The following is a 27,075-nucleotide window of genomic DNA, read 5'->3' on the forward strand; positions in this document are numbered from 1 at the left end:
TTAGATTATAATAATTGTGTTTAAAGAAAGAATGTTGAGCTGTCATTGTGAGAAGATATATTATTGATAACATAGTTTTGTAAAATCAATTTGCCACTGAAAAATGAGATTAATTTGTTTCTTAAAATATACCATTTTTTAAATAAATATAAAGAAAAAAAGTCTTAATTTTGTGAAAAGTTAAATGTTAAGAAAATGGATTAAACATAGCATGTTTGAATTATATCAGAATGATTTTGTTTTAAAAATACACACATTTTTATTTGTTATCATTATCATTTTCTATTTGGCTACAGGGCAGGTTTGTAAATTAATAATCTACTCCTCAGTAGTATTGTTTTGGTTGGCAGAGGGCTCTTTTGAGCTAATAGTGGTTGAAGTTTGGTTGTAACTATCTTCTCTTTTTTGAGAAATTTCTCAGAATAATTTTAAATCCAAGGTTTCTGCCATTCAAGCAATATGTATTTGTATATCTGATATAATGAAGATAGGTCTGTAATTTTGAGTGTTAGAGTGGCACTGTCCAGGTTTTGGAATAAGCACAACAAGTGCTCATTTCCAGCTTTCCAGAAAATAGCAATGTAATAACTTAACATTAATTAGCATTACTGTTTGAAGAACAAATTTATTGGGGAGATTTTTAATCATACAATTGGAAGTAGAGTCCAATCCAGGTGCTGTTTGGGCTTGAGCTTAGCAACATATGTGCTAACTTCAGAAAGTGAAGTATATTGTAAAAAAGAAATAATCAATATGTTGTGAGAAGGTATTTGCATTGTTCACAAAAATAACTTCATGACAGGATGTAAATTTGGTTTGGAGACTGCTAGCAATAAGCTCAGCTTTCTCCATGTCTGTATGAGCCACCACTGAGTCCACAGCTAAGGACAAAATGAGAGTATCCGTTTGCATAACCTGGCAGATGTGTGCCAAAGACTGTTGTCATTGGTTGTTAGAAACTTAGTACAGTAAAAAGTTTTTAATCCGAACGTCCATAATCAGGAATGATCTATAATCCGGACGTCAAAGCTACAAACTTTCTGTGCATGCATAGCATTTACGCATGCGCATAATACTTTTACACATGCGCGTTTAATGTATAACGGGCGGTATAAGCTAGGCTAAAATTGTCTAATTATCTATTTCAATTAATGTCGCAGATTGCTTTGTTGCTTAATCTTCTAATATGATCCAGCTTATTATTTTTTGCAGACTGTTAGAGCAGTTTTATAAAAAGTAAGCTTGAACTTTCGATTATGTCAAAAAGAGTTTCCGATTCTGGAGCTGCCAAAGGATCTACAAAGCGAAAGCATGTTTCGATGTCCATCAAACAAAAAGTGGAATTGCTGCAAAAAATGGATAAAGGCATGAAGAAAGTGACAGAGAGGTTAGTGAAAACGAAAAAATTTCGATTGACAAGTTAGTCGGTATTCTTGGCACAGCAGTTGCAGGACTTGAACAGTGAAACTTTGTAACTGAACAAGAAATTATGTCTGTTTATAGAATTAAAGAGAAAGTATTAGCACATAAAACAAAGCAACTTAAACAACTTACATTGAAAGAAATGTTTAATAAAGTAAACAAATAAATATTAAGTTTTTTTTGGGGGGGTTAAATTTTGATACTCTTTAGATCATAATTGCTCTTTATTTCATAAATTACGGTTTCATATTTTTAATTTTATAATTTCTGCATGCCATCTTACTAGATTTAAATTGATGATCTATAATCTGGAATCGCCGAAGTGTCCTGGTGAGTCCGGATTAAAGACTTTGTACTGTTTATTGTGATTGGAAGAACTGGTCACATATTGTCTTGATCTCATTCTGGAGAGTACAAAGTTGAATTTTAATTTCATTATTCATGTTATTTGCCAAATTTTTCATTATTTATTTTTCTCACAAATTTTGAATTTAATCTCAGGAGGAAGTTTGGAAATGGGAAGAATCAAAAGTATCATTTAAGCTACACAGCGCCAGATTTTTGATTTTTCTGATGTGGGGAAAAAGCTAAAACTGCCGCCCTCACCCATCATCCTTTAAGTTTCTCTAAAACGTTTTCATTTCTTTAATAAGTACAGAAATAGATATGGTTTGAGGTAAAAACCTAAGCTCCATTTTATACTAAGTTCTTAATGGGCCCTCCCCTTTTTTTGCTATAAAGGAAAAAAACATAATTAGAAATTCATCTCCTCCCTAGGAGAATCGCCTTTCTGGTTAGCTTACATTCGGATTCAAGTCTAATCCTAACTCTAATCCTGAATGCTTCTAACTCCCCAGTCCTCGCCACCATTCATTTTCCGTTCTAGGGACAACGAGCAACCCCTAAGCTTCTTACTATTCCATATTATTGCATTACTGGTTAAATTAGGTTGGGTTAGATTATATGAATATGGCAAAGACAGGAGGGCTACCTGCTTAGAGGAGAGGTGCTTTCGTGGAGGAACTTTGTAGGAAACTGGCTCGTATTCATATTACACATGAGGAAATCCACGAAGAGAAACCATGCAGCCAGCCCTCTTTTGGGTTTGAACCCAGGCAAGGTCGAACTACCAGTATTCAGCTGTCTTAATCACTCAGCCACTGCTCAAGACATTTGTTTGATTATTTACTATGTGTTTCACCATTAGGTACTTCATGGAAAGGGAGGAATGCCTTGTGGAAAAAAAAAATTAAGGAGACTGACTGGTATCTGCTTTAGAGGAGAGGTGCTTTTGTAGAGGAACTTTTAAAGAAAACTTGCTCGTATTCATGTTACACATGAGGAAATCCACGAAAACAAACCATGGAACCAGCCCGTTCGCCTGGGTTTGAACCCAGGCAAGGTCGAACTACCAGTATACAGTGATCTTAATCACTCGGCCACTGCTGAAGACATTTGTCTGATTATTTACTATGTGTTTCGCCATTAGGCTCTGCATGGAAAAGGAGGAATATCCCGTGGAAAAAACTTTGTAAGGTAAACTGGCTTGTATCTATGTTACACACAGGGAAAATCACGGAAATACTCATACATCCAGCCCATTCACCTATACTTGACCCTCGGACCAAACTATGAGTGCTCAGCGGCTTTTGTTGCTCAGCCACTAATGGAACCATTGCATGCAAAATATGGGCTATTGCCGAAAGGAAGTATTCTGAAACGATTATACAGAATATGAGTCTTTGTGCTTCCTGTCTTGTTTTTCATACTTTCTATGTTATAAGTAATTTTAAGTTCTTACCTGCCTTAACGCTATTAAAATATCACGGAATTAGTAACGAAAATTAAAATTTTACACTGTAAGCCTTTTATTCTGCGAATAAGTGCATGGAATCGTCATAATTTGATCTGGGGTTTATTTTCGGTTGCCAGAATCGCGAGACTTTATAAACGCTCTTGCTCACCGATGATCATAGATATTTTTAAATATGTTTTAATTTGCTGAAACTTCGATCTGAACAGGTTGAAGTGTTCGTGATTTGTCCTCAAACAGTTCATCAGATTGCTTTATGTGCTTTTGAATTCTTCATTTGTCAGAATAGACTCAACTGCGATTTTTTTGGGCTACTGTTTTAGACTCTTGTATCCGATATTTCATAGGATTTTTCTCTCATTTTTTATAATTCCTTAGATTTGGTCAGTTCTTTCGTTAACTACACAGAACGCAGAAGAGGAATTCCTTTTGAATTTCTATATTTACTCGATTGAATTCTAGAAAAATATCTGCTCAAATAATCAGGTTGAGTAAATTCAAATTTTTCACAGCATGTAACAGATATCCTACCTCGTGCTTTGATTCCGCATCAAGAGAAATATCTTTAATTTTTTTTAACTATTTGAATATTTCTGGTAAAATAATTAAATGGACTTTCACAGCCACGTATTTTTCCAACCATCTCGTCTGGCTGCTTTCTTTTAAGTTGTATTTTGTACATTTTTTAATAATATACTGTCGAGTAGTGCATCCAACAAAAAAGCGAAGTATTTTCTGAATAATTCCAAATAGATTAACTGCTTCCGGAGACGAAGAAGCAGAATGCATACTGACAAAATATAAGGAGTTAGCCAAACATGGCACAAATTCATCCAGCTTATTCAATTCTGTAAGCTCGTGCTGTTTTAGAAATGCCAACCATATTAAACCCTTTGTCGAAAGACTTACACCGACATTTTCCAATATCTAAACCATCAAGTGTCAATTAAGACACTAATTTTCTACAATGCGTTCAGAAATACATTCTCCTATCTTTCCCCCAACTTCTATGAAATCAATTAAATTTTCCTTTGTCTCACACAATCACCACACGTTTTTACGTATTGAGTCACCTGGTTCATTTTTTTTCTGTATGAGACACATATGGGGTAAATATGATTCCTTTCCCTTTGTTAGGTGCTTATACGTAAGAGTTGAGTTATGTTTGGCAAGTGGAGAGATTAAATTAAGAAAATTTTCTTCGCTACGTCAAGGACACTTTATGAACAGACTACTTGGGATTCCATCAGACCCAATAAAAGAATGACAGAATGTTGAAAGATATAGTACCGCATCCATGACTGTATAGAATTTTTCTCCATTTTTCTTTCTCTGTATGAATGAGTCGCTCAGTGTCGTGATCGATGCCTTGGCACGATTTCATTTGTTGTACTCGAATTTTAAACTTAATCATGCACCTCTGTTGATACCACACGCTTCGCGCTCAGTTAATCTTGCTAAAATGTTTTTCCAATTAATGAATCCTGTAGTATGGTGTAACAGCAGCACCATGTTTCTGCTAAATCTTGCAGAGTTTACAAAAAAATGAAGTCTTGTTTTTAGAATATGTAAACCAAGATCTAAGCTTTTCATTATTTACTAATGTTCTGTATAACATGTCAAATGTCTGCCATGAAGTTCAATGTGATTGAGGTTTACGTTTTCCCGGATGTTTACTGGCTAATAAGACTGATTGACTGCTTAAGAAAGATTGTTGGTGACCGTTTATTTTTTTATGACCAGCCAATTGCATGCGTCCAACAAATCAAAAATTTTTAGTTTTTCATCTTTCTGCTGCCCGCTCCCATCTAAATGAAGAGATCTTTATATCATGGTTTCATGTCCTCAAGCTATTTGTTTGATGTTGATGAAGAAGTTTATTCTTTCAAATGCTGACTTGTAGATTGTTTGGGGATGATATATGCAGTCATGTTTGGTCGTGCAAATTGCAAGAAATATTAATTTCCTCTAGAATCTCAGCACAATTGGAATTGCGGCAGGATCTGATGTTTACTTCTTTCATGAAGTTATTTTTTCATCTTAGCTGAAATTTGTTTTCTCTGTTTGGCCTTATCTTTGGCTCATTTTCTGTATTCCGCTTTTCTCCCCCCTCGACACGCAGATGGTTCCTTTTAATCTAAATGAAATTCACTATGAATTGCCTTAATAAGAATAAGAATAACCAGATTTTGGTACTTCACCGTTACATATATACTCCATGAACATTAATTTGAATTATTTCATTTGTCCAGGATGGCCCAAAGTTAATTTTTTAGGTTAGCTCTTAAAAAATAGTTGCAATCCTTCTCCATTTCCCAGCAGACGTTGCTATGGGAACCAGGTGACTTCTTCTATCTATCGTTCTATTTATTATTTGAATATGCCCGGCCTAGACAGCAAATGATACAGGGACTCCAGATGTTACTGATAGGGTCAGTCTGATTCTATCAGTGATGCCTAGAGTCCCTCTATTGGCCTCTTTCTGATCTTGTATTTATAGTTGTAATCGGCTGTACTTTATTTTAACTCATGTTTCTTTAAAAGGGTTCTTAGTATAAAATTAGAAATCTTCTTAAAAGAGGTTTTTAAACGTGGCCTTAAAACTATTAACATTGTACTAAAATTAGAGAGCTGTTTTAGTGAACAACATACCAAAACGATCCAGCGTTATATTTAAATTTGCCGCCCGGGGCAAGAATCCCAACTTGCCCCGTCTAGATCCGGGAGAGAAGGTGCAAATTAGTTTATAAGGTATTTCTCGCGCCTTCCTAGCATGCCTTTGTGGTGTAGTGGTTCTGCACGCTTGGCCAGTATTCCAGAGGTGCATGGTTAAATTCCCGGCGAAGGCATTTGCTAATTTTTCGTCACTCCTACTTTAAAAATAACCTAATGTCTCTATGGTGGTGCCCGAACTAAAAGGGTGTTGGATGATGATTCTCCTCACCCAGAATTTGGTGATTGGGTCCGCTAAAAACCCCAGTCGCCCTTTTTTAAAAGGGGAAGTGTGTTTCTCCTGCCTTCCTAGTATGCGTTCGTGGTGTGGTGGTCTGCACCCTGAGCAATTCCTGGCGAAGGTGTTGCTAATGTTTCATCTCTCTGGCTCAAAAAATAATCCTAATGTCTCTACAAGTTAATCAACTGCAGAATCAATCTTTACTGGATTTAATTTGAAGTGGAGGAGAATACTTTTTTTTTTTTTTTTTTTTTTTTTTTTTTTAGTTTAAATTGAATATTGTCACAAGGTGTAGAGGCAAGTGCCAGAGAATTTTTATTGAAAGTTTTTAAGTTGAGAAGTAAGGGGTTAACAACAGCTTTCAACAGTCACATGGTAATCAAAATATATATTTTTAAATACAGCCAGGCCAGTAAATGAGGGGGAACCTGTACTCCATATCTGGTGGAGTTGTCCAGCACAATAATTTGAATTTGGGTGCTTTGAGCTCATTTTCGGAGACCACAACCAGTAGGTTTGGAATATTTACAATCGCAATACTGATGAAGACAGTGGAAATTTAAATCAATTTAATCACAACAATAATGATATTGGTGGAAATTTTGAGCAATTTATAAAAATCTTCTAGCAATTTAACACCTTTTTCCTTCTGAGGAGGAAGGTATGCAGAGATCGCAATTAATGAAGGTGAATTAGGATTTAAAATTTTGATAGTAGTTGCCACAAGTTGGCTCAGAGCGTCAACCTTTTTTGTGAGGATTTCGATCTTTAATATACACACATGTGCTACCATAACAAACTTCAAAGGGACTGACAGCTTATCTGTCATTACAATAAAAATTGCAGTTTGCCAGCTTGGAAACTCTCTCTAGCTGGCGTTTGGTCTCCCGAACTAAAATAATATCAAATCCCTTCTCAAACACATAATCTCAGAATTCATGGAACTTTAGCATAATACCGTTAGTGTTCTAGAAACAAAAGTTTTGTAAGATTTAACCTCTAAAACAGTGATTCCTTCCTGTGTTCGCGAAAATAATGTTGTAATGGCAGATTTTTTAAAACGCCATTAAAAATCAAAAGAAAAAAAAATTAAAGAACACACCCACTGTAAAACAGATTGTTCACTGCCTGTTTGTTACAAAATCTATAATAAATTTCAATATTTTCATTTCTTTTTTCCTTATTTGTTTTTCAAAATTACTTCATCAATATCAAATCATATCAAGAATTTTATACATTATAATTTATTCCTCTTATTCAGTAATCAAATACTATTCTCTTTTTATTACAAACATTTATTTATATTTAAAACATTTTATCAATGTGTTTAGTATCATGTTCTGCTTTATATTTAAAATCATTGCAGCAGTTTTCCCTTCTATGTAAAAAAAAATTTTTTTGAATACAATTGGAAATAAATATCAAATTAAGGCAGTTTACTACAGATTTTAGAATTAGATACTTTTTCACAACCGGGAACTCAGAGAGTAGTGTTGTATTAACTGTCTATTTTGTCTGTCTGTCTATCTGTCGACGTTCATACATAGGCTTAGCACTTGTAAAGCTTGAGTGATAGTGATACAATGACTGTCAAGTTCTCGTGTAAATGATTTAATAATTATTAATTTAATTATTATTATAACTTTTTTTTTATTATAGATCATTGGTTAAAAATGGGTCGTAAAGAAACGAGACATGATAATCGAGATGATAGTACTGAAAGCTGTAGTGAGTTACCGTTTCACCAGACGAAAAACAAAGGAAATGATGATAGAAAAGGGAAAAAACGAAAATATAATAGCAACTATCTACAATTGGGTTTTCATTTTACTGGGAATGAGTCGGAACCTAAACCGCTTTGTGTTATATGTAACGAAGTTCTTGCCAACAGCAGTTTAAAACCATCACTTCACATTCATAGACATATTGAAACAAAACATCCGGCACACAAAGATAAACCTCTTGAATATTTCAAAAGAAAATTAGCAGATATCAAAAAGTGTAGCCTTTCTTCTTTCTTGACTTCAAACAATGATAGTAAAATGGTCCTTGAAGCATCATTTCGAGTAAGTTATAGAATTGCAAGATCTGGACAAGCGCATATAAAAGCAGAAAATTTATTTGGCCATATGCGAAAGATATCGCCAAATGTATGCTTGGGGGAAAAAGCAGCAAAGAAAATTGAGCTAGTTCCCTTATCAAACAACATGGTGTCGCCTAGAATTAATGACTTGGCTAATTATGTGGAAACAAACTTCTAAAAAGAATAAAATTGAATTATTTTGCAATTTAACTTGATGAATCGATAGATGTAACAAATGCCGCAGTCTTGCTTTTCTACAGTAGCTATCTTTTTACGAATAGTGTTCAAGAAGATGCGCTATTTGCAAAACCTTTGAAAACCTACACAACTGGAGAAGCGATTTTTGATATGATTAGTGGGTATTTTGAAAAGAATTTAATAAGCTGGTCTTATTGTGTGGGTGTGTGTACAGATGGTGCAAAATCAATGACAGGAAAATTTTCTGATTTTGTGGCACGGGTGAAGAAGATCAATGAGAAAATTCAATGGACTCATTGGTGTATTCATAGACAAGCTTTAGTATGTAAGACTATTCATGCAGAGTTATCTACTGCTTTAAGTGATGCTGGAAAAATTGTGAACTTTATAAAATCGCATGCTACAAATTGCCGTCTATTCCGTACGCTTTGTGAGGATCTTCGAAGTTTTCTTTACTCTTTCACACAGAAGTTAGATGGCTTTCCCATGGTATTGTTTTGATGCATTTGTTTGAATTGAAGTCTGAAGTTCAAGCATTTTTTATTGATCATCCGTTTCATTTGTCTTCTTGTATATCGGATGTTCTTTGGCTGCAAAATCTTGCATATTTAGCTGACACTTTTTGTAAACTGAATGAATTAAATATGTCTTTACAAGGCGAGGGTGTCACATTTTCAGTGTACATGATAGAATTGAGGCAATGTTGAAAAAGATCAATTTCTGGATTCAATGCCTGCAGATGAATGAGTATGATGTTTCGATTCTGTCAGCACTATTTTATCAAAAAATTCAATTAAACCTGACGAAAACATTAAAAGGAGTATATGTGAACATCTAAAGTATCTTCGATTAACTTTCGATGACTATTTTCCCAACAGATGCAATATATCCATCTCAAACAACTGGACACGTAATCCATTTCAAGGAAATGTAAGTTCAGAAACCTCTGTAATTATAATGGGAAAAGAAAAACTCCTAGAATTATCTTGTGACAGTTCTCTAGAAGCAATTTTTAAAGATCAATCTTTAATTGAATTCTGGCTCAGTATACAAAATGAATATCATGTTCTGTCAAAAAAAGCCATTGAAGTTCTATTATCATTTTGCACAACATATCTATGCGAGAAAGAATTTTCAACATATACTTATCTGAAAGATAAATACAGAAACAGGTTAAATGCAGAACCTGATCTAAGACTGAAATTGTCAGATATTGAGCCTAACTTTGAATTGCTTTGTTCTATAAAACAGCCACAAATATCCCATTAAAAGTTTTTCCAAATGTAAAACATAAGAACCAGTCTGTTAAATTTATCTTGTTTTCAACTTTTATAGCCATTATTTTAGTCTTATTAATGTTTTATTTAAATGGTTCACGATTAATATAATCAATTATTCTGCAATATGAAAAATATATATTCTATCAAATTTTATTGCTTTTTTTTTTTTTAACCTGTCATTAACGACTACATAGGGGGTTCGTCAAATTTTTTTACCTTTCTTGTGGTTCGCAAGGAAAAAAAAGTTGGGAAAATGGTCTGGTGTATGGCATCATCGGTTACTGCTCTAAAAGAATGGAATATTAATGTTGGGATAGATAAAAAAAATTGGAGAGCTGCATAGCTTTCAAAAATGTTACATGGGAACCAGATCTTAAAGACCTGAGAAAGAAAGCTTAAGCACCACAACTCAGTTTTTCAGACTGAACTGATTGCATTAAAAGCAGCACTTGTCTACGCACTGGAAAATAACTATTCCAGTATATATTCAGACTCAGCCTCTAAGCCTCCAGGCAATCCAAGGCACATGTAGTAAAAATCCACTCGTCCGGGCCGTACAAAATTTTACTAAGAACACCTAAATACTATAGGCCTGAACTCCAGTGGGTACCTGCCCACACCGGAATACTGGGTAAGGAAATTGCAGATGTAATAGCTAAAAGAGCAGCAACTGACCCACAAGTTCGCACACTTGACGTGCCTCTTCTGGGTTCGTTCTTAAAAGCTGAGCTCGAGAGAGAATTACTCAAACGTTGGCAAAATCTGTGGGAGACAGAGACCACTTCCAGAAGAGTTTACAGATTTTTTCCAAAAGTCTGCCGCCTTCTAAAAAGTGGCTCGTCTCACTTCACTCAGTATCTAACAGGACATGGTCCCTTCATGACTCACCTGCATCGCTTCAGACGACACGAAAACGAGCATTGCTCATGCGGGATGGCAGGAGATCCGGACCACTATCTGTTCACTTGCAAAGAGACCTCCAAATATCATCTTAGGCAACCAGTAGCAAACCACATCCATGCATGGGCCGAAGCTACTTCGAAAAATCACAATGCATTGAAACGCATATGCGATTGCATAAATATTGCACGCAAAATCTCAGACAGGCTGGAGTATTCTCAGCTACCATCCTCATCACCAGCACAGCCCCTGTATGCTCTGTACCTGTAATGAACTAATTTTATCTGAAGTTAGCTTATTTGGCGTTTCTTATTCCCTGTATATATTTATCTCCTTGAATTATGTATTTTGCCTTATTTTATGTATTGTTTTCACTGTTTTGCCTTTTTTTAATTTTATGTATTATTTCACTTTTTAGTATTTTACTTCTTACTACTTTTAGTATTGCTATTTAGTATTTAGCCCTATTTTAGATATTATTTCTACTGTTTTATCAGTCGCTTTGTTAATGGCTCATATATTGCAATGTACTCATTTATTGTTCACGTTGTGGATGTCTTTTGTAACCACCTATCCATAACTCTGTAAATATGTAACTGAAATTGTTCTTCTCACCCACAATGCACCCTTCTTCCATTACTGCACTATCGTCTTCATCCAGTATTTGTTTGCACTGCCCCCAGCAGTCGTCTTGAGCACAATATGTATATACAGTCAAAAGTCGTTAATCCGGACTCGTCGGGACTTCGGCGATTCCGGATTATAGATCATTAGTTTAAATCTGGTAAGCTGGCATGCAGAAATTATAAAATTAAAAATATGAAACCGTAATTTATGAAATAAAGAACAATTATGATCTAAAGGGTATCAAAATTTACCAAAAAAGCTTAATATTTATTTATTTACTTTATTAAACATTTCTTTCAATGTAAGTTGTTTAAGTTGCTTTGTTTTATGTCATAATACTTTCTCTTTAATTCTATAAACAGACATAATTTCTTCTTCAGTTACAAAGTTCCGCTGTTCATGTCCTATAATTGCTGTGTCGAGAATACCGACTAATTTGTCAATCGAAATTTTTTCGTTTTCAATAACCTCTGTGTCACTTTCTTCACTATCAGAAGCGAATTATAATGACGAGGAATTTTATTTAAATCATATCAAAGACAGAGTACATCAAGATGAAATACTACATTTAAGAAGGAATTACAAGCTAAATAAAACAAAATTATCTGCCCTGAAGATAAGGATGGTGCTAACAGATCAACTTCCAATTCATTGCGCGCTGCGGTGTGAAATTGATAAACAGATTTCGGAATGGTTAGATAAACAAAGGATATGCCTTTATGCATTTTTTGCAACAATTCCACTTTTTGTTTAATGGACTTCGAAACATACTTTTGCTTTGTAGATCCTTTACATATTAGTAAATATATATCGGAAATTCTATTTGACATAATCGAAAGTTCAAGCTTACTTTTATGAAATTGCTCTAACAGTCTGCAAAAAATAATAAGCCGGATCCAATTCGAAGATTAAGGAACAATGCAATCTGCAACATTAACTGAATTAGATAATTTTAGCTTAGCTTATACCGTCCGTTATACATTAAACGCGCATGCATAAATGTATCATGCGCACACGCATATTCGCAGCCGTAAAGGTCTTATGCGCATGCGTGAAAGCGACGCATGCGCAGAAAGTTTCTAGCTTTGAGTTCCAGATTATAGATCATTCCTGATTGTGTGTGTCCGAATTAACGACTTTTGACTGTATAAGTGTGTTATTTTGATCAAGTTATTTCCGTCAGCGGGGCTACCTGGCCGATATGCTAACTACCCAGTGGACCGGCTGCCTCGCTGTCAGTGGAAAGAAAGTAGGTGGCATCAGATAGAGCCACTCTGAGCTGAGGCTTTGAATGCTAAAAGGAACTTTTGTTTCTTAATACCAGATTGAAATGAAATTTGGATAATGGTTGAAAGGATATCAGTGAAATTTAGGTTCGAATTTGCGCCAGGAGGAGCCAAAAAATTAGGAATAGAATGGGTAGCAACGTGATGTTGTTCACTTAAGATACTGGAATGAGAAACTCCAAGGCAAATATTGCTGATATTAGGAGATGCAGTCAATTTTGGATTAAAATTTTTGCTATTCGAATATTTGAGGTAGTTGATGATCAAACTAGATTAGGTGCTAGCTTTGTTTTGTTGTTTTATCTTAGATTGATGTTAATGTTTTGTATGGCCAAGCATGCAAAAAGAAATTAAATTGTTTGTGTGTAACTGTGATAAACATCAACTAGCAAAAAATCAGTAAACATACCAAATCTCCCCCCCCCTTATTGGCACATTTGCTAAATCTGATGCTCACTTTGCCCACATACATATAGATTTTATAGGTCTTTTTCCTCCATCGGATGGAAAACAGTTTTGCATGGCTATCACAGACCAATTCGCAAGATGGCCGGATGTTATTCCAACAACTGGCATGAATGTGGAAACAGCCGCTTGTGTACATGGCTGGATATTCAGGTCTGGATGCTATGGGATCACTTATATCTGACCAGGGAAAAAAAAAAAAAACTGTAATCTTTTTAAGAGACCTTACTTGCATGCTTGGGTTGTAACAAGATTTGAACCTTTGTATATCACCCCCAGTCAAATGGAATTATCGAATGCTTCCATCATCATCTTAAAACAGCCCTTAAAGCACATAATGTGGCACAATGAATAGAAACTCTCCCACTTGTTCTCTTAGGCATACACTCAGCCATTAAAGAGGACGTCAAAGCAACTTCTACTCAACTTGTTTATGGCACATCATTAAGGTTACATCCTGATCTGGTAACCGGTGATGCTAAACATCATACCTTAAATTTTGCATATGCCAATAGTTTACTTTAATGAAATTTTTAAATCCTATTTCTACTGCCCTACATGGTAATCATAAAGTTTTCATCAATATCTTATTAAAAACTTGTCCTTATATATTTTTAAGATCTGACAAAGTTAATAATCCACTGACACCACCTTGTACTGGACCTCATTTAGTTGTTAACAGAAATTATAAAAATTTTGTTAGTGATGGAAATGGAAAACATACTATAGTTTAAATTGTTCGCTTAAAACCTGCTTACCACATGCCAGATAACATTATTCATATCTTGTCTTTCCCTCTTTTGCTTTCAGCTCCCTCCCCCATGATGCTTTAATCAAACATCTACCACTAAGAGTGGGTAAGGTCTGATTTCCTATGCATTTAGTCACAGACTACATTGAGTACAAACTTGTACTGTATTTAACATTTTTGTATTAGGGATATGTTCCTATTGCATCGATGATTATGTATATATCTTTATTACATTGTACTTCATTTTCTTTATTTCGCTAATTTTGCATGATGTCATCATTTTCTGTATATATTGTAAATATTCATTATAATTTGTAATTGTGACTTATCACTGGGAACATACTCTGCAGCATTTCATCCATGAGAATGAGAGAAGCAGTCAGTTAGCACGAGATGCACATCATGTGTTATGTTTTAGGTCACAACTTTTCTCTTGCCTCCTTTGGGAGGTGCCACTGAGAAAAGAAAAGCTACTAGAGCGCTCCTGGTACAAATTTCGTTTGTGTTTATAAAATATACTTAATGCTGTTCCATGCTGCTTTATTCATATACAGGAGTAAGATCAACCAACACACACCTTTATGATAAAGTGACCAGATTTTAACATTGGTAAAACGGGACACCATTTACTGGAGTGGGTGGGTGGAGGTCTTGATTAAAAATTTGGTCTATATGGAGCAACACAAATTTTTATAGAACGCAAAAATAGTATTGTAATATATTTTTTTTTAATTTCAACATAAATACACTTTACAAATATAATACATTAACAATTATGTATGGTATTATTTTATTCTTTGATATATTTCTTATTTGAGTGAACTACATTTTTTAGTAGATTGCTGTCGTTGCTTAAAAGGTCATGAAATTTTTCACAAGAATCTGCTAGTTTATATTTTACACATAAAATGGCTTTCAAAGTCTCAACATTTAATTGTTATTTTTCTGATATCTGCACTTTATTTTACCGTAGAAAAAATGCGTTCAATCGCAGTGTTAGTTCCTGGTAAGGACAGCGTGTATTCCACAATTTTTAGCGCTTTATTGCTTGGAACATGGTTTGGTCAAAATGATGAAATATTTTTAACTGTTTGTTCTCTATTGTGATTTTGCTGATGCCCAAGATTTAATCTTTTCCTTATCAATATATTTTTTTAATAATGACACCTCATTAAAAAGATCATTTTGGGAAATATAGGAAATATGAGGAAATTTTTAGTAATATGATCAAATGATTTTGCACTTCATTCCAATTAAATTCTTGTTTAAATGTAACCCAATGAATATATTTAATATCATTGTAATATAACATCCACTCTTCTAAATAATCTATGCAGTTACTAGAGAACTTTTTAATGTGATTCATGATATCTGCACAATTTATTGCACGTTGTTCTTCTAGCTGGCTAGTATTACAGATAGTTAACGGAAGAAAATTATTTTCTAACCGCTCTTGAAATTTTAAAGTATTAACTACATTTGCCACTTCGATTACCGAAATTTTGTCACCTTCAATATACCGAAATTTTGTCACTTTCAATAAGTTTTATAGCATTTTGAAAATGAGCTGCTTGATTGTGTACAAGCTGTAGCCAAATTTTTGAAGATTCTTTCTCAAAAACTCCTCTAAAACTATAGGACATTTATCCTGTGATAGAAATTAGGATTTCAAAGGATAATGGGTGGAAATAGCTTTATACACTTATGATTAGATGCATCAAAACGAATAAAAAAATTAATTTTTCCTAGATTTTTTTTTAATTCTGAAAATGCATATGGAAAAAGCACATTACACACAGTTGCTTTGGATTTTGTTCTAGCACAGGCAAATTTTTTGTTGAATAACTTTTGCACAACTTGTGATGTACAAGATCTAAAGAAATGATTGTGGTTATTAACATGAAAGACAAAAAGGAAAAAAGAAATTAGCATTCTGTTAATGCTAATTTCTTTTCTTAATCTCCATAAGTTGTTTTCTGTAAGGATTCCTGCATTTTGGATGAAGATGCAGTATTATTTAAATATCTTTTATGTTTCTGGTGTCTCTGAGGCCTTTGAAATATCATTCTTCTCGCCGGTCGAAATAGAAAATTCACCATAACATTTCTCACATTTTGCCATGTCACTTTTGGTGTTTTTAACCTTTTGAGGCCAGGGCTTTGGTAGCAGTAGAAGCCTTATCTTGAACCGAATGCTTTCCCCTCTTTAAGAAATCACCTCCTATTTGCAACAAAGATTCTTGTGTGTAGTTTAATGGATTCTCAGAGAGTTGCATCTATGTCGCAAAAGGAAGGAAAGTGTAGGGATTAGTGACCAGACTTCAAGAAGCTTTTCTTTTTCGAGGGAAAATTTCATATTACAGTTGTTCTGGATTGAGACTACTGGGAAATGTGTAAACCTTCATTTAAAAAAATGCCATTCTTTATATTATAGGACGTTACTTTCGTTTTTATAAAATTTTGGTTTGAATTTTAAATTACACTGTAAAACTATGTGTCTTTACTAAGTGCGTACGATAGTTATTTCTATCGTATCTTTATATTAATGTTATGTCAAAAAAATAAATATTTCAACTATTTGATTATTTCCTTGGACAATTTAAAATTTAACCAATCTTTTTTTTTTTTTTTTTTTTTTACTGTTAAATGTCCTTATAATTTTAAATTTGTTTTGGTATATATTATCAAATATAGCTATATCTTTGAACTTTCTTCCATACAGGGAATAATTAAAAAATAAACGCTTAAAGCTATAGAAATGATTAAAGTTCAGTGGAACTGATAAAATTATGCTCTATAGGCATAAGGAAATTTTAATTTTACATAATTGTTCAAAATCTGCTTGATAACATACTATTTAAGGAGGAAACTTTCAGCAAATTAGACTATAACTGGTTTAATTAAAAACAATTTTATTTTATTGTAGACTGTTAGTACTGCAATGTCCAACTACATAAGTGATACTAATTAAAATTCAGTTCTTTTTCAAAATTAACGCATAATAAAACAGATGCTCAAAAACTGTTTTTTAGAATATTTTAGTTTTAAAAATTTGAAAAAAAAAAAGATTATTTAATTATGTACCATTTTTTACTGTTTATTGAAAATTAGTAAGTGATATATTTCAAGTATTAATAATAGAATGAATTTAAGTCATTAAAAATGTCAAATTATTTAGTATGCAAACCCATAATTTAAAATGTAAATTCCATTTGTCTTTTTTTTTTTTTTTTTTTTCCATTTGTCTAAAACTAAATTCCCAGCTCACAAAGGGAACGTGTTCACTCGGGTATCAAAATTTAGGTAATTTCTTAGTGAGTTTTTCAAATTGAAGGGAAAATTGTTTGTTATGCATAGTGTCTGCAAAACTGTTCGACAGAAGTTGCATGATAATTAGTTGTTGTCTTCAATACTGTATTATGTTATTCTATATTATGCTACATAATTTAGCACGTTAAGAGATATTTCCAGATAATTTCACATGCCTGGTCAGCAAAATTCTCTCCTGTTTGAAATCATCGTCCCATGCGAATTTTTCAATTTCCTCTATTGTTTAAACCATTTCTTTTCAACTCCAGACTGTCTTTGTAGCAGCTTTGACATCAACCATGGTGGCAGATTTTATATGGTGGAATTTAAATTCTACGATATATTAGCGAGTATCTTTACTTGCAGTTACTCAAAAAATCTTCATTGTCAGGTCATGCGAAATCTATACTGACACAGTTGAATTAACTGTTTTTCTCTTTTTTTATTGAAAATTTGGCATCTATTCATTGGTTTCATTAGCACATCGGTCATTATGCTATCATATCGAAACTATTTCATAACTGAGTGCCCAAGGTATGCCCTCCAGGAATTTGTACTTGAACGTAGTTGCTGAGATATATGTGTAATGAATGACAAAGGCATTCAATCACTTAAAAGGTCTAGGTTCAGAAATTCAGATGAGGAACATGTGCTGTCGTAGAATAATGATTTGTACATTATTTGAGAGCTTTTACATCCTGTTTGCATCCCCGGAGCTCAACGGATAGTGAAATTTCACAATCCATTCTGAACATCTTACTTCAGAATGATTTGACCATGAAATCGAGACACAGAGATACCGTTTAAAATAATAGTATATCAGTACATCTGGAATATAATGGCTAGAGATGGCCTTTGAAACTGATTGACTAGTTTTAGTGTATTTACAATTTCCAGGTTTCAGACTGAAATTGTAAAACTACTGTTGTTCCTTTGACACAAAATTTATATTTATGTTCTTGTGATTTGTCTGAATAACAGTACCATCACAATGAACTTCTGTGTGTGAAGGTCACTTCAGCATAATTAGATATTTATGGAAGTAAAGACAGACAGAACTGTTAAGAATGAACTGGTAAGAATGTAAGAAAAAGTGCTTGTACGTGTATACAAGTACGTGGAAATTTATATTTGTTTATGGAAATGTATACCTACATATCCATGTAGTATGTATGTCTGCACTGATATAATAATATGGTATAAGTGCAGATATGCACATAAAGATGAAAGCATGCATATCCTTAAATGAGAATAACGTATATACAGACACGTACATGTACACACACAGGTACACATATGCATTCATATGTATGTGTTTGTGTGTGGATTTATGCATACGTGTATAAACATACAGATATATGTATGTGCATATATTTCATCATCAAGCTCTTGAAGAAGTTTTCGTATTTCTTCTTCAGTCAGACCTCTTTTCAGCATATTGCTAGGAAAATGTCAAAATAATTCCTAAAAACTTACGAAAATATGAAATATTCTAAAGTAACGCAAGGCTCTGTTTATAATTTACAAATGCAGTTATCACAAATTCTGTAGCAATGTAGCTACAAGAACTAAAAGGGAAAAATTGGGAAAAATCAGATTCTTAACACAAAGACCTTTGAAAGAGATAAGTAGTTAAAACCCCAGGGACGTCAAATTTGACATTTCACCCCACACTTTCAGTCTGGAAAATGGGGGAAAAAGACATGGTCACTAAAGTGGACAACCCTGTCATTTCAAACAGAGGACTCTATGGCCACTATAATGGCCATCCCGTCTTCAAAAGATTAATAAAAGGAAATTCACTTCTTAGATTTCTTCTCATTATGAAAACTCATTGTTTAACATAATGAGTAGTAGTAGTAGTAATAGTAGTAACAGATTCCTCTGTTACTACTAGTACTACTACTACTACTCCATTATGTTAAACATCTAAAAAAAAATAATTTTTTTATAAATTATACTATACATTTTTACATATATAAGACTTCGTTCACTAAGTCCTGGGACTAACTAAGAAAACAACATTCATTTAAAAAAAATCATGTTTATTCATCAACGTCAAGAGCTATACAATTATTCCAATGTTTTTCTAACTTTTCAGTACCATGCTTGTAAAACGATTTGTCCTTGTCTGCAAAATAAGCTTCGGTGGCAGTGATGACTTCCTCCATTCGAGCGAAATCTCTTTCACTTGAGCATCTTTCTGAGATCAGCAAACAGCCAGTAGTCGCTGGGGGCTAGATCAAGAGAGTATGGTGGGTGGGGAAGCAGATTAAAGCCTAACTCGTTCAATATAACCAGTGTTTGCATTGTCTTGATGGAAGACAATTTTTTTCTTCTTCATGTATGGCTGTTTTTTTTTTTTTTTTTTTTTTTCCGATTTCATCCTTCAAACGCACCAATAACTCACTGTAATAGGTGCTATTGATAGATTTTCCTTTTACAAGGTAGTCGATGTAAATTGTACCTTGTGCATTCCAAAACACTGATGCCAGCTGACTGTTGCGTTTCTGGACGCTTCATACAGCTTTCACCAGCTGCACACCACTCAGCTGACTGCCACTTCAACTCCAGAGTGAAATGATGGATCCATGTTTTGTCCACTGTCACATACAAAGGCAATAAATCATGTTTATTGCAAGTAAACAGTGACAAACAACTCTGTGAATCATTGACTCATTGTTGGTTTTGTTCCATTGTCAGCACATGCGGCACCCATTTGGAAAACACTTTTTTCAGGCCCAACTTTTCGTGTAAAATCAGACATGCACTTCCAGTTGATAAGTTTACCATCTCAGCAATCTCACGAACTTTCATTTTCATTTTATTTTCAACATTTGTTTCACATTTTCCAGAGTGACTGCTTTATTTGGCCTACCTGAGCGTGCCATATTGTTTGTATCCGTGCGACCTCACTTCAAATCAGCATGCCATTAGTAAATGGTTATTTTTGATGGAGCAGAATCTGGATAACATTCTTCAAGCCATTGCTGAGCTTTCACTGTAATTTTTCCCATTAAATATCAATGTTTGATCAACACTCATAATTCGTTTTTGTCCATTTTGTTCACAAATGTACAAGTAGTGTTACTTTCACCACAGTGGCTTTGCTGTTTCTGGTCCGATTGCCATGAAAATCAGAAACATGTAATTTGAAGATTAGTTCTTTTGAACAACGAAATCGAGTTGCTATTACTAACACCATCTGTTGGTTAGTTCCGGGACTTATTGAACAATGTGCTATTGCTTAAAAACATAGTAAGTAGATACAAAATTACATGAACATATTTAATTGTTAGTTTATATATTAAATTAATTTTTTTGTTATACAGTAACTGTATTTTAAAAATTACTTTAATTTTAATCCTATATTTCTTTCTAAATAATTACAATACTAATTTGTATTTTTTCCCCTTTAAATTTTCCATAACGTAAGTCGTAAGTTTCACTTTCAAGGCCGGCACTTTTGCTGCCACTATAAAATATAAATAATAAGAGTACTGTCTGCTAAATTTTTAAAAAATATGTGTTTATGAAATAAGTAAATTATTTACCCAAATTATCTGACTAACTGATTTGTTGTCATCACTTGTTTAACTAGTTCACAGTACGATGCGTATCATCTGAGAGACAGTTACAAAATATTTTTGTCATTGCCAATGTCAAAAAATGCCATTGTTTATTAAATCCAAACAGTGGTGGTTGAATTCCAACAACTGATCAACAATGCAAACTTTGATAAGCAGCTCTCAATAATTATTTGTTATTATTAAAGTTTAACATTATAAAGTTAACAAAAATAATATAAAACTCATATCCTGGCGAAATAGCCACATGACCGCTGAAAACAATATTCTCTCGGCGTTCCCTAGCTTGTGCATTCTTTCCAAAAAGCAGGTCTTTTTTGAAATGCTGCAGGATGCAAGACAAATTGTTAAAAATCGGGACGTCTGGTCACTTTGCTTTATGAGATACTTTGTCTTATAACTTGCGTACTGTAAGCATAAATTAGGCAAAGATAAGTTGGGTCATTAGTGTTTGCTGAGCTTTTAATTACACTAGACACTGCATAATGTGATCATAAGTTAATGTTTTTATTAGTCCAAAGGGGCTTTGTCCTTTAAGGACTATTGTTTTCGTGGATTCGTTGGATTTAGTGTTGGTTCGCTATGAATGTCCGTTTTACTTTTCAAACTGTTGTCACCAAATGTTAGAATTCTGCATTATATTTGAAGAAATTAAATAATGAAAAACCTGCGTAAATGTATGTATATTTCTCGCAGTGTGGTAAAACAACAGTACACTAATCCATTGAATTTTGAATGATGTAATCCTACTGCGAATATGAGCATGTGGAAGTGCAAATTTGAAATCTGGAATTTATTATCAATTTCATATTTTGTAAAACTTTAACGAATTTTTGATTAACAAACTCAAGGATTTCAAAGGGAGCAATGGCAACATTGTACAGAAAAAACATTTTTATGTGTGAGGCTATGTATCGAAAATTCTAAAGGATAAGCTCAAGTTAAAACTATTTTGTGATATTGCTCTTGAACTGAAAAGTGCGAAGAACATGATATTTAATAAATAAAGGTAACAGACAAAGTGTTAAAAAAAAGCCCCTTTGGACGTAATTTAAAATCTGAATTTTTTTTTTTTTTTTTTTTTTTTTTTTTTTTTTTTTTTTAGATTGTATTATCAGATTGCCAACGTTGTACACGCCCATAGAAAAGATATTGCTTATTCAACAGTTTGGTTAATATGATCAAAATATTTTAGAATACATTTTTTAAAGTAAAGTAAATTGCTAAATGAATTAAAAATTTGTAATGAAAATTGCCAAGTGACAAAGAAATATCGATAAGTAAGGAATTAAGCTGCTAAAAAGCTAAGTTTTGATTTTAATTGATCATTTTATATTAGGCTAGAGAAAAGTAGTTTGCCAAAGGTTTTCAGTTGCTATCAATTTTGAGGGCAATCAGACAAAATCCTTTTTGGGGAGTAAAAAAAATTTCGCAGATGATTTTTCCCCTGAAATGAAAATTATCTGAAAACATCTGTACCAAACTAAGGTTGCATCTGTGCCTAATTGTAATTTTTACACTGACAAGTTTTCTTTTATTGAAGGATGTCCTCTAAGGATTAGGGACAGCATTGGACAAATAATTTCCAAAAATGTTATGAACAGTTCATAGATGAATTTTTGCAGTAAATGCAAACAAACTTTTGAATTTTTTTTATTAAAATGCTGTGGAAGTATCTATTTTTATATTTCTAGTTAAATTAATTAAATTCCATTGCTATTTTGAAGGATACTTTTTCTTTTTGTTTAATGTTATCAAAATAGTCGTGGACAGGATCACATTCACCACGTTAACTGTTTTATTTTTTCTCAAATTCAATACAAAAATTGTCACATTTTTTGTTCATTTTACATTAAATAAGAAAATATTATTAAAATTAACATTTCAAATATATTTAAGTACACAGAAGAACTTTTTTCTGCAAAGAATATTTCCCCTGGAAGTTCTCTGATGTATCAGCATTTAACAGGAAAGTTACATTTATGGTTGTATGTATAAAAAATACAATTCTTTTGCAATTGTGTTAGATTACAATTACTACTATTATGTCTACTTAGCTCTTTCTTGGAGAGGGGCAAAGATCTGATTTAGTGAAATATCTTAAAACAAGGTGAGAGGCATAGTTCAACATCATAGTCCAGACAAAAATACCGAGTCTCTTTTGGCTATTGTCATTTTTACTTCTTTATATGAAGTAAAAGAAGTATTGCAATTGGAAAAATTTCGGATATCATATATAAACAAAAATATCCATTTTGACCACAATTGAATGCAATTTAATGATGTTTTTGAGTGACATCTGCATGTGAAGACAGAATAAAGGACTGGGATTGTAAAATGGATTTAAAATTGATTCAGAAGATATTTTTTTTTCATGATGTTTGTATGTATATATCTTGCATAACTCAAAAAAGAGGTACCCTCAGAACGTTGAAATTTTGTATATAGGACTGCTATAACATGTAGTTTTGCACCTTGCTTTTTGTTTATAATTGACCACACGTAAAGTATATATACACACACAAACACCCACTCTGCTACTTGGCTCGGTGAACTCAGTTTTATTCTTATATATTGCTAAAGTGTGCATTTTTTGCTTTAAAAATGATTTAATTATGATGATCTTCTGGTTAAAGTTTTTATGCCTTTAGTTAATCTGCGTGCAATATTTGTAGCATTATCAGCAATTTAAAAGTTGTTTAAGTGGCAGCTAAGCTTAATTTTTTTTACCATAGCAGCCATATATGTTTACATTTGAAACACAGCAGAATATTGAATTAATTCTTTTTGCACAATCAGTGCCTTTTTGCTAAGTGAGACCAAAAGGAAATTTACAGCTTATACAGAATTCCATTTACTGATTTGCACCTTAATGATGTATTAACCCTTTGCGGTCGTATGTCCACTGTCAGCCACCAAAGCCTTTTTACCTTTCTGGTCGTATGTCTGCTGTCAGCCACCAAGGCCTTTTTACCGTTCCGGTTGTATGTCTGCTCTCAGCCACCACAGCAAGGAACTATACGAATCGTATACTGTATGTATCAGTTTACTCTTTTCCTATACGAACCTTAATGCCTAAAGAATCTATTCACGAACCAATAAGGTGCTCCATTGATTGGAGATAACATAATCTAATCTAAACAAAAGTTGTGACCCAGCGCTCACCATGCAAGACGCAGTGGCGAGTCAGTTGTCTTTTGAATGCAGTGAAATTGACAACGTTCGATGATACCTTGTAGAATTCCAAAGAATATTTTATAAATTGTATTTAACAGTAATTAGACATTCTCACTTCTTAAAATATTCCAAAATAATTCCCCAAAATTCAGCTGGAAGAGAGATCAGGACACCTATGCCACATTTTATGTTCGTCCGAAAATTGATGGCACAACTGGTAGGTGATTTTCATGACGGAACAGATTCAAAATCAGGAAGATCATCGACCTCCGATAAGGAAAAAAGACTTCATGGAAAACTGCATATATTGCGGCATTGTGAAAATGTAAAAAGTAAAGATTGTAGTGTATGTTCAAACAGAAAGATTAAGGGTGGAAGGCACCAAACCAATTATTTTTGCGATACATGCACTCAAAAACCTGGCCTGCATGTTGGAGAGTGTTTTGAAAAATATCACACGAAGGAGAATTATAAAACATAATTTTTATACAAAAACACAGCTCTAGATTAGTGTATTGAATAAAGATATATCTAAAGTTCACAAAAGAATTACTAAATCTTGTTTATCCATCATAAACTTGCGTGTTATGTATCCCTTCTCTATCGACGGAAATTAATTCCAACCAGTACAATACCCATCTCCAAATTTAATCCGACCGCAAAGGATTAAGAGTAACATGTAGCAATAATAGATTTGATTTTTCAAAAAAAATTTTTAAATGTTGCAAAGTGAGAACTGAATTAACACGTTGACTGCTGTGGGGAATCGCCAGTGACCTGCACTTCACTTGGCTACAGCACCATGGGTGCCACCGGTGACTGGCAACACGACCAATAGTAAAATACATAATTAGAGTAAATATTGATATTGATAAATTTTTAAATAGTGCCATTGTTACTATAATGGTTTAAAGAATAATAAATCGTAAAAATTTAAATTATAAATTGCAATAATGGTCTACAGCAACTTGGGGGTCACCGGTAACTCCCACCACGAAAAATGCATTAAGCATGATTATACAAATATAACTCACATTATCTTCTGTAGATAATATTTCAACATAATATACATTGCATAATAAAAATTTTTAAGTTAGCGTCATGGGAAAACCCCACCAAATATGCGCGGCACTCAACGTATTAATTGAATGAGAAATATACGAGGGTTGGAACTTTAATAGTGGCAATTATTTATTTACAAGGAATACAAAAGTGATTCATGTCACCATGTTTTACAGTCCTTCAATATAATCGCCAGCATTGTGTACAACCCGTTTCCAACGATGTGGAAGTCGCAGAATACCTGTAGCAGCGCCTGTATTGTTGATAGTTTGAATAGACCAGTCTACTGCCACAAGAATATCGGGAACAGTTTGGAAGCGAGTGCCACGAAGTGGTTCCTTCATCTTAGGAATTAAGTTATAGTCACAAGGGCTTAGATCTGGGGAGTATGGTGGATGGTAAAGCACTTCCCAGCCCCATCGCTTGAAAAAATCAGTCACAGCTTGTGCTGCATGCGGCCGAGCATTGTCATGCAAAATGAGAGGAGTGTTCTGCAGAAAGTGTCACCGTTTTTTTCTCAAAGCTGGTCGGAGATTGTGCTCCAAAAATGAGCAGTAATACTGCGCAGTGGCGGTCTGCTGTAGCCTGAAATTAAATTCGAATATGAAGCCGAATATTTTTTCATAACATCTCTGTATGACTTTAAATAAAACCAAACTTTTTAATTTTTAATAATGACTTATTATCTTTTTTTGAAATTGAAACTGTAAGGAGGCATGATAAAACACACCACAAAATTCATCCAGAGTTGCCAACTCTCCCGATTTAGGCGGGAGATTTATCCTTATTTTACTGAGTTTTTTTAATCCATTTAGCCAAACGTCCTTATTATGTAGGTACTTATATTTTCACTGCTACAGAAAAATTACATAAACTTTTATTTTTTCTGACAATTTACTTTGTAAAATAATGTAAAAAAATTATATATAATGCAATTCTTACGTACATTTTTTAAAAATTCATAAATTTTGTCATTTATTGGAAACGCCCACGAAGAAAGGTAAATTTTTTTTCCCTACTACCTCAGTAGGTTTCAAAGTCCTAGACGCACGGTGGTTGCACAGTGCGACCACCACAGAACAATGGGCAAGAGTAGATTTTTTTTAATTCATATATTCTTTGCCTCTACGATCATAATATTCAATTTCTACAATTTTTAGTTAAAGAATTTATAAAAATAATATCGCATGCTTCAAAGGGTTAACTGGGTTACAACTTCAGCAAATTTACATGAAGGTATGATACTAACTGGGTCAAACACACAGTGAAGAATGTTAGCTGCACTTAACTTTCTTCACTTGCCAACATAACCAACGTCAGGTGTTCATGTGTGTTCTGGTCAGCGAACTCTCTGTTGTTAAGTGTGCAGCAGCAGTGGTAGCAGCCAGTTTTCTGTAATGATTTATGCTGATTATTATTTTACTTTATGGTTATTAAACTTATGTTCCATTGCATAAAATTTGCATATACTAACATAAAGTGAACATTTCTATATTAGGTAGATTGGGACATTGTAAGTTTTACTGGATCGCACAATCAGCATAGATGCAGATGGAATATGAACTGTAATCCTTTACCAGAGTTGCCAACTCTCCCGATTTAAGCGGGAGACTCCCGCTTTTCGACCGCTCTCCCGCCAACCCGATTTACGATATATTTCTCCCGACTTTTTCTTATTCTTAAAATTTCTCACGATTTTTATGGAACTTTGCTTAATACTTTGTTATATGAACAAAAAAAAAAAAAAAAGTAAAGTGATTTTGGACGTCTGAAAGCAATTGAATTTTCCCTAGGTTATATCTAAAACAAAACCTTGCGAATTAGATAACTTCTGCTTTGTGAGTGAGAGCATATACGTATCCAGAAACGCCGTTTTCCAGTTCTCCAATGGGCATCGTGCTCCACTGTGTGTCATCTGGCATATATTAGCCAATGAGGACAAAGCAAGCTGTTATTTGGATAGTTCTTTATTTATTTCGGTCATTTCGTAGCAAGTTGTGCGAGTACACATGCCTTCGGGAAATAGTTTTAGAAATTATCATCTTTTGTTATGTCTGTGAGAAAGGTGAAACGTGTACGTTTCAAAAATCATACACAGTTGACTTTCCTTCCGTTATTTCCTCAAGGAAATGTAATAAATTTGCGATGTGTTGCGCCTGTCGT

The 27,075-nt window shown here is 33.6% G+C and overlaps 1 protein-coding gene across 3 annotated transcripts in view; it reads left to right on the plus strand.

Moving 5' to 3' along the window:
- CstF64 (cleavage stimulation factor subunit 2 CstF64) overlaps positions 1-27,075 on the plus strand; it is a 174,360-nt gene that overhangs the window by 106,196 nt on the left and 41,089 nt on the right. The gene's annotated exons all lie outside the window — the stretch shown is intronic.

Source organism: Stegodyphus dumicola, chromosome 4, assembly GCF_044657685.1.
Source record: "Stegodyphus dumicola isolate Sdum_Otavi_A_Nest chromosome 4, ASM4465768v1".
Taxonomy (NCBI): domain Eukaryota; kingdom Metazoa; phylum Arthropoda; class Arachnida; order Araneae; family Eresidae; genus Stegodyphus; species Stegodyphus dumicola.